Source organism: Notothenia coriiceps, unplaced genomic scaffold (genome assembly GCF_000735185.1).
Source record: "Notothenia coriiceps isolate Sejong01 unplaced genomic scaffold, NC01 NC01_scaffold00019353, whole genome shotgun sequence".
Taxonomy (NCBI): Eukaryota; Metazoa; Chordata; class Actinopteri; order Perciformes; family Nototheniidae; genus Notothenia; species Notothenia coriiceps.
The window spans coordinates 311,408-320,982 of NW_011352054.1; the positions used below are offsets into that span (position 1 = coordinate 311,408).

At 38.8% G+C, this 9,575-nt stretch overlaps 1 long non-coding RNA gene across 1 annotated transcript; it reads right to left on the reverse strand.

The window, feature by feature from the left end:
• Positions 1-4,627: 4,627 nt before the first annotated feature.
• Positions 4,628-8,475, reverse strand: LOC104951933 (uncharacterized). Its single transcript, XR_799075.1, has 3 exons — positions 8,276-8,475; positions 4,948-5,202; positions 4,628-4,722 (listed from the first exon to the last, which is right to left on the reverse strand). It is a non-coding gene; the product is annotated as an uncharacterized lncRNA (long non-coding RNA).
• Positions 8,476-9,575: the final 1,100 nt, after the last annotated feature.

A 9,575-nucleotide genomic window follows, 5' to 3' on the forward strand; every position in this document is an offset into this window, starting at 1 on the left:
CATTTAAAAGAGAAGTCGTCCCCGTACGACGCGAAGGGGTAAAATCAATTGCTATGAGCAGTTAAAACCGGAAACAGGTGGCATTTCGCGTCTTTAGTTCTGTTACGAACACCAACCACTTTGAAACAAGTCATTCAGTCTCTGGTTTTGTCACATCTTGAGTACTGTCCGGTCATATGGTCATCAGCAGCAAAAACACAGAAATTACACAGAAATTACAAATAGCTAAAAACAAGGCTGCCAGACTAGCTCTCCACTGTTCGAAGCGCACTCATATTGGAGTTATGCATAGAAACCTATCATGGCTTCCAGTTGAGAAACGTCTGCAATCTCGTGAAAAAAAACACTGTATTTTTATGATCAAATAGTTTACACAAGAGACGAGCATGACCATAAGACTAGACAAGCTACATCAGGCCACCTACTGGCACCTAAACCCAGGACAAATCTTCTGAAATCTTCTGTGTCTTATAGAGCTATAATGGAATTGAACTCATTACCAAACTACCTTACTGAAATAGAGTCCAGAGCCTATTTCAAGAAGAGATTGAAGGGCCATCTACTAATGACCATGTACCCTTGTGAGCTGTGAACCCTAATTTGATTTGATCTCATGCTTTGTACTGGTGGGTGTCTTGTGCACTCATCCTTGGCTGAGATTGATATTGAAAGTGGATGAGATTGTTGATGATGTTGGTGATGTTGTTAATGATGTCAGGACTTATGTCTTGAATGTTGTTGTATTGTTGTATTGTTTTAAGTGTCGGACCCCAGGAAGAGTAGCTTTTGTCAAGAGCAAAAGCTAATGGGGATCCTAAATAAACATAGACGCATACTGTATATATAAATTACCACATTAAGAGGAATACAAAATAAAAATAAAAATAAAAAGGTACAGCAGTCAATATATACAAAAATAGCAGTTACTTGCAGTGTGCAAAATAGTATTGTGTTCTGTAAGATGTATCTCTGCAAAATGTCTTTTTACCAAAAGAAAAAGTAAATAGTTATTCTACGTCACTTCATTTCAGATGGAAATACTGCACGTTATGGCAGAAGCAGAACATTGTGAACTTTCATGCTTAAAAAACACTTCCTTTTTTCATAGATTTCAATTCCCGTATACAGATTACAAGTGTGTTGTATCAGAATTTTGGAAGGGAACAACAACTTTGTGAACAAACACGAGGACTGATTCTCCCTGCTGTTCATTCACTTTTTAAGATTAAAGTCTAGATTTTTAATCAGTGATTTTAAGTCCACTGTTTGACGTTACCTTATTCATCAAAAATTAATATTAGTCAGCACTATTCATTTAGATATTGACAGGGGCATACCGTGTCAATATCTAAAAGAGTGTAGAGTTTCAACGTTTTTCATGCTACATTTAAAGCCAAATTGATCACTAAAATTCAACTACTACACTACATTCACTTCAGATATTCAAGCAAAGCTGATCTGAGACTGAGACTGTACAAAGGCTGGTAGGGGCCTTGCTCTAAGACCCCCGAGGCGAGGGATCTGTTTGAAGCCACGCTCCCTGTGGGAAATCCTTCAAGGGTAAACAGGCTTGTGCTGCCTTGTGATGCCAGAGGTTTCTCGGGGCATTATACTGCTGCAATACTGCAAGGATAGTGCCTCTGAAGGGAGTTTAACCCATTATAATAAAAGAGAATGCCAAATGTGTTCAAAGTACAGTGTGAGTAAACAGCATACATACATTAAGTATTGACAAATTACTGAGCTGGAAAAATTGCCAGATGTACTTACGTCCTGTAGTCTGCATGCTATGTAAGTATCATTTTAAAAGGTTGTTCCTCTTACCTTGTTGCATATGCATTTAGGAGCTTATTGTACAAATGGTAGGTAGAGAAAAAACAAGTTAAATATGTGTTCCCGTCATTTAATACAACTCACACAGCAGCTGGTGCAAATAGTGCCAGTAAATTAAAAAGGAGGCTGTGGCTGGGAGAAGAGAGAGATCTAAATGGCACAAGAGAAAAAGTGCACAGTAAACTATCTAGACATATCTGCAGGGTATGCATGATGAGAAGGTGGAGTTTTTTTATGAATCTGTTGAAACAGTGCCCAGAAAGTGTCAATACTGTTTGACAAACACAGCAAGTCTTCAGCTAGTCCAGAAGAAGATGGAGAATTATTCCCTACTCCTTCTTTACCTGAGATAATGTGTGTTCTCACATTACAGTTTTGCTGAGTGCAGCTGTAAATAACATCTGAAGACAACTCACTGCCCTGAGAGACACAGACATGGGCAGGGCAGAGGAAGGGAACTTTAAAATGGAAGGATTGAGTTTAGCCTCTGGGGAAGAGGGCAGCATGTCTGCATGACACACAGCCTCTCTCCCCCGGCTAGACAGCAGAGGGGAAAAATAAGCTGTGGTGATCAGATTAGGATTCAGGACATGGAGCGGATGACCTAGAGACCAAGTGGTTTCTCAGATTTTATGACACAAAATATGACGTAATATGCTCAAACACACACAGAGAGCAATATGACTGTATGCCATAATCCCTGCTGTTTGCCTGGTGACACGACACTAAAACTAGGGTGTGGTGTCAACACCCTACAGTAGGGATGTGACACAATTTATATTTCTGGTTTGTCTAGCTTTAATGATGCTAAGTTAATAAACGTGTTTGTTTATTCTTCAAACCTCAACTAACTGTTGACGTGTAAACTAGCCATGATCCCTTAGTAAATATTGGTTATATCAAATTATAATACATTATACTGTCAGACTATTTTTCTAAATAGAAAATAAGAACACTCCAAGGGTGTGTCCACCTGTAGCATCTTCCAACTCTTTATTGTCAGACTGAAGTCACCAATCATTTCAGCCAGAGCCTTGATTCCTAAAGTATACCATGGGATCACAACTTGTGTCACGATGCCAAAGTTATGTTGTGGGAAAGCTATAATGGATTAATAACGCTAAACATAGTACCCTTAAGTTCAGATAAGGGGCAGTAAATGAATAAGAGTGTGCAGACATACGCTACGTAGCTTGAACGTATACACAAACACAAAACAAGACATTCAGTGTTTTGCCATCAGTTTGCTTCTGTGCCCTAACAAGCGTTTGAACAACAACCACTGGGCACTTGACAGTGGGAAACTTCACAATGACCGGCTTAGATGGCAGACATGAATCATCGCTAGTGTTTGTGAGCTTTGTGGATCCAGCAATGTGCAACGGGTTGCTGGGTGGGGGGGGGTTTGCATTCAGAGAACTCACAACAACACACACATATTACAATGCTCAACACAGAGAAGTAATGTTTGGGAGCAGTTTCATATAACGTTATTAAACCTAGAGCTTAATTTAGGCCCTTAGTCATTTGAATATTTCTTGCAGTAGTCCTACAGTGTGTGGTCTTCAATTTGAAGTGATGCTGGAGGCAGCAATACATATTGTAAATTGAAGATAAACATTAATTTAAAAAATCTTGTTTGCATTTATATTGTGCATTTACATTTGTTTGCTTTAATCATAATAAAAGTCAGGCTTTTTTTGTTCACTTCCTGGTACATGTATAATCTTTTCAAGACAGATACAAAGTTCGGACCATCTTTCTGTTTAATGTTATCATGCTTTAGTTGTAATTCAGTGGGAAAATAACTGAAAAAATGAAATCAGTGATTTTGCCGTTAAGCCTTAAAGTGGACCTATCATGCAAAATGCACGTCTTTTATACATGAATATGTGTCCCCGGTGTTCCAGGGAACTCACCAAGTGTCAGAAAAGACAACCCTCTCTCTTTTGCTCCGTACCCAAATCTTTTAAAAACGGGGCTACAACAAGCGGATACAGATTTCATTTCGAGCTGACGTCAGCCCGGAATAGTGTTGTTCACACGAGACGTGTCCGTTCACACGAGACCGCTCGAAAGCGCTGGAGACGCTGTAGTACATATGCCAGGCATGTAAGTGGCACTGTAGTCCTGCCACAAAAGCAGCAAAGAAGACTTCCCACGCATGGTTGCCCTTCTGTTTATTCTCCGCTGTGGACGCGCTGGCTCTTTTTCTCCCTCCCCGAGGCAAGCGTTTGCTCCTGTTGTAATTCTCTCCGGTAGTCCACCAGCAGATGACAAACGCCGACCTCTCCGCCTCTTCCAAGGGACGAGGGAACCGTGCGGCAGAGTTTCAGTTAGATTTTTTTTCCGCCGGTCAACATGTCCGTTAAAGTTTAAATCTTCAGGACAAAATTAGAAAAGTGCCGGTCAAAGGTCTTCTTTGTTATTTATTGAGCTTTAAAACAAATGAATAACGACTCTATAAAATAAAACACGGAGGACGGAGCCTCTCTTTTCCTCCCCCTCTTCTGAGATTCCAGCAGCTGATCTCCCTCTCCTGCAGGGGGGCGTGGTCAGCTGCAGCTCATTTGCATTAAAGCTACGTCACAAAATCAGCCCTTGCAAAAACAGGGCTGGAAAGAGCAAATAGAGCGAAATGAGGCATGACTAAAATGCATGATCTGTTATGTATTTTGAAAAAAAAAATTCACAGACATGTTTTATATAGGTATGGCCCTACAATATATTGTTCAAATATAGCATGATAGGTCCACTTTAAAGCAAACTATCGAACTATTTGATCAGACAAACACCTCCAGCACTCACCTTCAGTCCATCGCTGGGTAGCCGATAACCAAACCGTGCAGGCAGGTCATCAAAGTTATCAGTCTTGTTGTCAAATGAGTACTGAAAGATGAAAAGATGAGGTTTGATTACTATGATTCAAGGTATTTCATGGAAGTTGATGCATTGTCAACTTCACTAAGTGACTTAAAGACACAAAACCTAGACGTGAAATACCTAAAGCACCATGTTAATGCTGATCTGCATAGGCGGTGTGTTCCTAATGCATACCATTGCTATATTATTGTTGTTCTTTAGATTGTCCTACATGTACTAAGAATCACTCACAGCTGCGATGTCGGCCCCCACGGGCAGCAGGTTGAGGAAGGCGAAGAGCTGAACGGTGAAGATGGTGTAAATCTGTGTGGCCGAAAGCATCAGCATTCCCAGAGACAGCAGCATCTTGGCATCACGTTACAACCCCCAGCTGCTGTGCCACTCACTCATAAACATACACAACCATAAACACACACACACACACACAAATGACCACACACACCGGCTTGCAGTGGAAGCGCTTTCCGCCGTCTGTTGTCCTTACACCTGGAAAAGACACCAAGGTTACGCCTTAACTTGCATACACTGATGAAGTAGTATTGATTAATTCAAATACAGACATTTAAATGTTATTCTGGAGAGCTGTTTTTTTTTTGTCCTAACGCCAAAAGTGGTGTTTAATGCTATGTTCAAATGTTAAATGGTGCCAGTGGTTGAAGCAGTGCACTGTCCAAGCCTCAGTCTATTCTAATCCTGCATCTGGTTTTTCGATTATCCCACTCCACATGTGTCTGTCTCTCGAGGTTGCTGCGTTGTTGAATTTATTGGAATTTTAGCTTTCAGAGCCCATGGATCATCTATATTTCAATACTGAATTAAATCTTCTGCTACATTGACAAAGCAGAGCTGATATTCTTGACAGCTGAAAATCATTTTGTGTCAATAATGCCCCTTCCCACTCTTTCTTTTCACAGTTCATATATGTAAAATGATACAGACAACCTGAGAAGTGCTGTAAAGCTGGCTGTGTGGATATACACCAGGTATTCTGGAGCATCTGTTTCTTGTTGTATTACTTGTTCATTTTAAGATGTAAAAGCAGGAAGAAGCAAGTGGAGAGTAGAGGCTAGGGCTGCATGATACTGGAAGAAACGGACATTGTGGTTTGATAATACAGGAATTTTCACCAGAAGAAGTTAGCTTTAATCCTACTTCCACACAACTGAACTTAAGTTTCTCTTTGCAACCAATTATATTAATAAGTTCATGTACAGAAGTTAGCTTCAGGCCTGACATCCCAGCATAAGGGGTATGAGTTCACACAGCGGAGGGCATTATTGTGACTGGGTCAGGAGAAACCAACCACCAGACTTTAAACCACTAAGCTGTGTGGTCAAGCTGCAAAGTGAAGTAAGGTTTGAGGATTACCTGTTTTGTTTTGTACAATTTGAGGAAAACATGGCAGTTTTTCTAATTATTGCATCATGTCTTTGTGTGCAATGCCACCATTTGTCAAGGTTATATAAAGTGGCCTCTCACAACTGTACTGTAGCAGTAGTGCTTTGAATAAATAGGATAGAGCTTTAGTAGCACCTTTATAACAGCAGCTGCCCCTAGGCTCTGGAACAGTCTGCCCCTCCATGTGAGGTCGGCCCAGACCCTAGGGTTCTTTAAATCCTCACTGAAGACTCACTTCTTCTTTCTCTCTGGCCCTCTAGTCAGAGCTGAGTACGACTCCTGACATTTCCCTGTGTTTTGTTTTTATATTTGCTGTTGTAAATGATTGTCTTTTGTTGTTATTGAAGTAAAGTGTTTTTATTACATGTACAGCATTTTGGCTCGACAACAAATCGTTTTTAAATGTGCTCTATAAATAAAACCTGATTTGATTTATAGACAACATGTTACACTATGTTTCAGTATCACTAAATAGCTGCAAGTCAAATGTGGAAACATGTTAATACTCATTTTGTCATAACATGTTCATACAAATTTCAAAGGTTACCGCAGAGATCCTGATTTGCATGTTGCTGCCTCTAACTAAACCAGTGTTTGCATGTATTCTAGTAATAAGCAGGCGGAAATTAACAATACCCATTGCAAAATTATTAATTATATTAAAAGGAAAGTCACATTTTAGGGTGAAAATGTAAGTACTAACAATTGGGCCTAAAACCAATAAGCCAACTGATATATTTTTCAACCAAAAATCTGCTAAAACAATCCTTTCTTAATCAATAATGCCACCTGCTTTATCTCTTCATAATTCACTTTTAAAAAGTTCAAGTTTTAAAAAGGGAGTGAGGCTTCAAAATGTCACATTCCTCTCCTCCCATCTTACTAATGCTGCTGCCGTCCTTTCTGATGGTCTCCACACTCTATAATTAGCACGGCAAAGCCTGATATGTTCAATAGGATTAATAAAATAGTAAGACATAACCAGCCTTCATGGTCAACTTTTATTTATATTGTATAATTGCTTATTTTCTACTCTTTTTTATTTCTAATCATGTGCAATACTTGTTTTACATGCCGATGCAACAAAAAAATGTTGCCAATTTGGGATTAATAAAGTATATCATATCTTATTCTTGTTAACACCTCTCCAATCGAAGGTGCCCAAAACAAAATGCTAAATGATAACATCAAAATTCACAATATCCAAAATGTAACTCCTGATCTTGATCATTAAGAGAAAAACTATTATGGATTATTCTGTCATTTTTGACAAAATAAAACTACAAACAACTTAGGTACTTATTATGTTGATGCAAAACAAATGGGAATTAAATATAACCATAACACATTCCTGCTAACTGAAATGAAATATAACAAGGAGAGCTGAAACTGAAATGTCCCTTTTCTTCTTTTTCTAACAGTATACCATACCCTTATGTTTAACTGCACTATGTATTCGTGTCATAATGTACAACATGTCACACACATGTTTGCGAAAGGCAGATGTTGATTTCTTAGATGACCCGCTTGGTGTCACTAAAATGTATTGTCAATTTAAACAGTAGCTTACATATGTGACTAAATTCCAATGAAACACATTATTATGGGATGCACAAACTCTGATGCACGACAGTCAGAGACATTACACCAAACCTGGCTTAGACAAAAGAGGGTCCTCTTAACACAACACCCAAGGGGAAGTGAAAGCAACATGTCAGGTGTGCACAGATGACTAAACATCAAGTGACAGCAGTCCGATTTTATTGAGAAAAACACTATAAAAAGGTAAAAGTGCGACAGCTGCATTTACAAACAAGAGTGATTAAATAAGAAAAAAGTTAATGACGATCATACAGTTGACTACAATCACCAGACTTCAGAAAATGGTGTTAAACTTTCAAACCCTAAATCTCCCGTGACTGCTGTTTGGTAACGGTGTCCACTCCAAACTGCTTTTATATAAATATCATTTGTAGCGTTAGTGTCAGTCATTTTCAGATAGCTACAGTTGTTTATAGTATTGTTATACACCTTAATAAAGATGTGGACAGCCTTAAAGACGTGCATCCAGCTATAAAAACAGAGCGTCCTGTACCCATGTTAGCATAGCGCTAACACAGGAAGCTAGCTGGCTTGTCGTGGGTGTTTACATGGTGTTTACCTTTATTTCTGCCTGGAGGTTTATCTTGTCCAGGAATTTAACTGCTGGTGGGGACATCGCTCTCCTTTACTGTTAGTCTTGTCAAGGCATATGCACAACAGCGAAGATTTTGGATGGACTTCATCCCGTGTGGACGGCGTGCCAACAAATATGAACATAAACGTAACAGTTTAATCTCCGCCGCTAGCTTCACATCCACCGCTTCATGATCAGGTTCTGATTGGACGAACCATCTGCCAATCATTCAATTCCGGAAGTGACTCCAGACGTAAACATATCCACGTGACAGCACCATGGGACCATGGGACAAGCAGCAGACAACCACTACTGCCTTTTACAGTGAACTGCCTGAACCAGCAGCCGTCAGCTTGTATTTACAGCTTTATTAAAGCTACATCATTACATTAGGAGATGACCTGGCAACTGAATGGAACATTTGAAGACATCATTTATTATAAATAGAGAAAGTTATTCCTTTCCTTGGCACCCTCCCTCCTCAAAATAAATCGTCAGTGTCCGTTTTTAATCTCTAGCAACCTCTTTAGTTAATGATATGGATAAAAATAAGTCTGAGATCAAATAGATTGAAAGACTTTGAGGTCTTCCTTCAATTAACAGTACACTACATAGAAATAAATACCAACATGAAACAAAATGTATTTTCAGCATAAAACAGTATTTAAAAAAGGTTTGGAGAACTATTAAAAAAATGTCCTTAAATACATCCTAAAAAATTGAAAAACATAACTTTCAAAGTTTAATTTTAAATGCATTCTGCTTAAAAGGATTGAGTAAAGAATTATGCAAGATTTATCTAAGTTTTATTTGTGTCCTGATTGACTTCAAAACATCAAAACATCAAAAGTTACAGATTTTGATAATTGAGAAACCTTGAAAAACCTTGAGAAACCTTGAGAAACACCGAAAACATCGTCACTGTTTGCTCCAAACCCGGATTAAACACAAAAAGGATGTGCACAGCTTCAGATTTTAAAAGGTCAAATGCAAATTAGCAGTCCCCTGTAAAACTATCAAAGAACATTCAAGTTACTGTAACGACCCTCCAATCCACTGTGAAAACAGTGGTGTAAAAGGGAGAGTGCAGGGCTGACGTCAAACCGCTGGGTTTGAACTTTTTTCCAACTGTGTTGACACATTAAACCATTTTCATTTGTTCATATTGTAAATTGTGTTAGAATTGAAAATTGTAATTCAGTACATAACTTATTATTGAGAATCATAATCTTGTTTATTATAGGTTTTCACTAACATTACAATTTGCTTTGGTGTCTTGATGCAT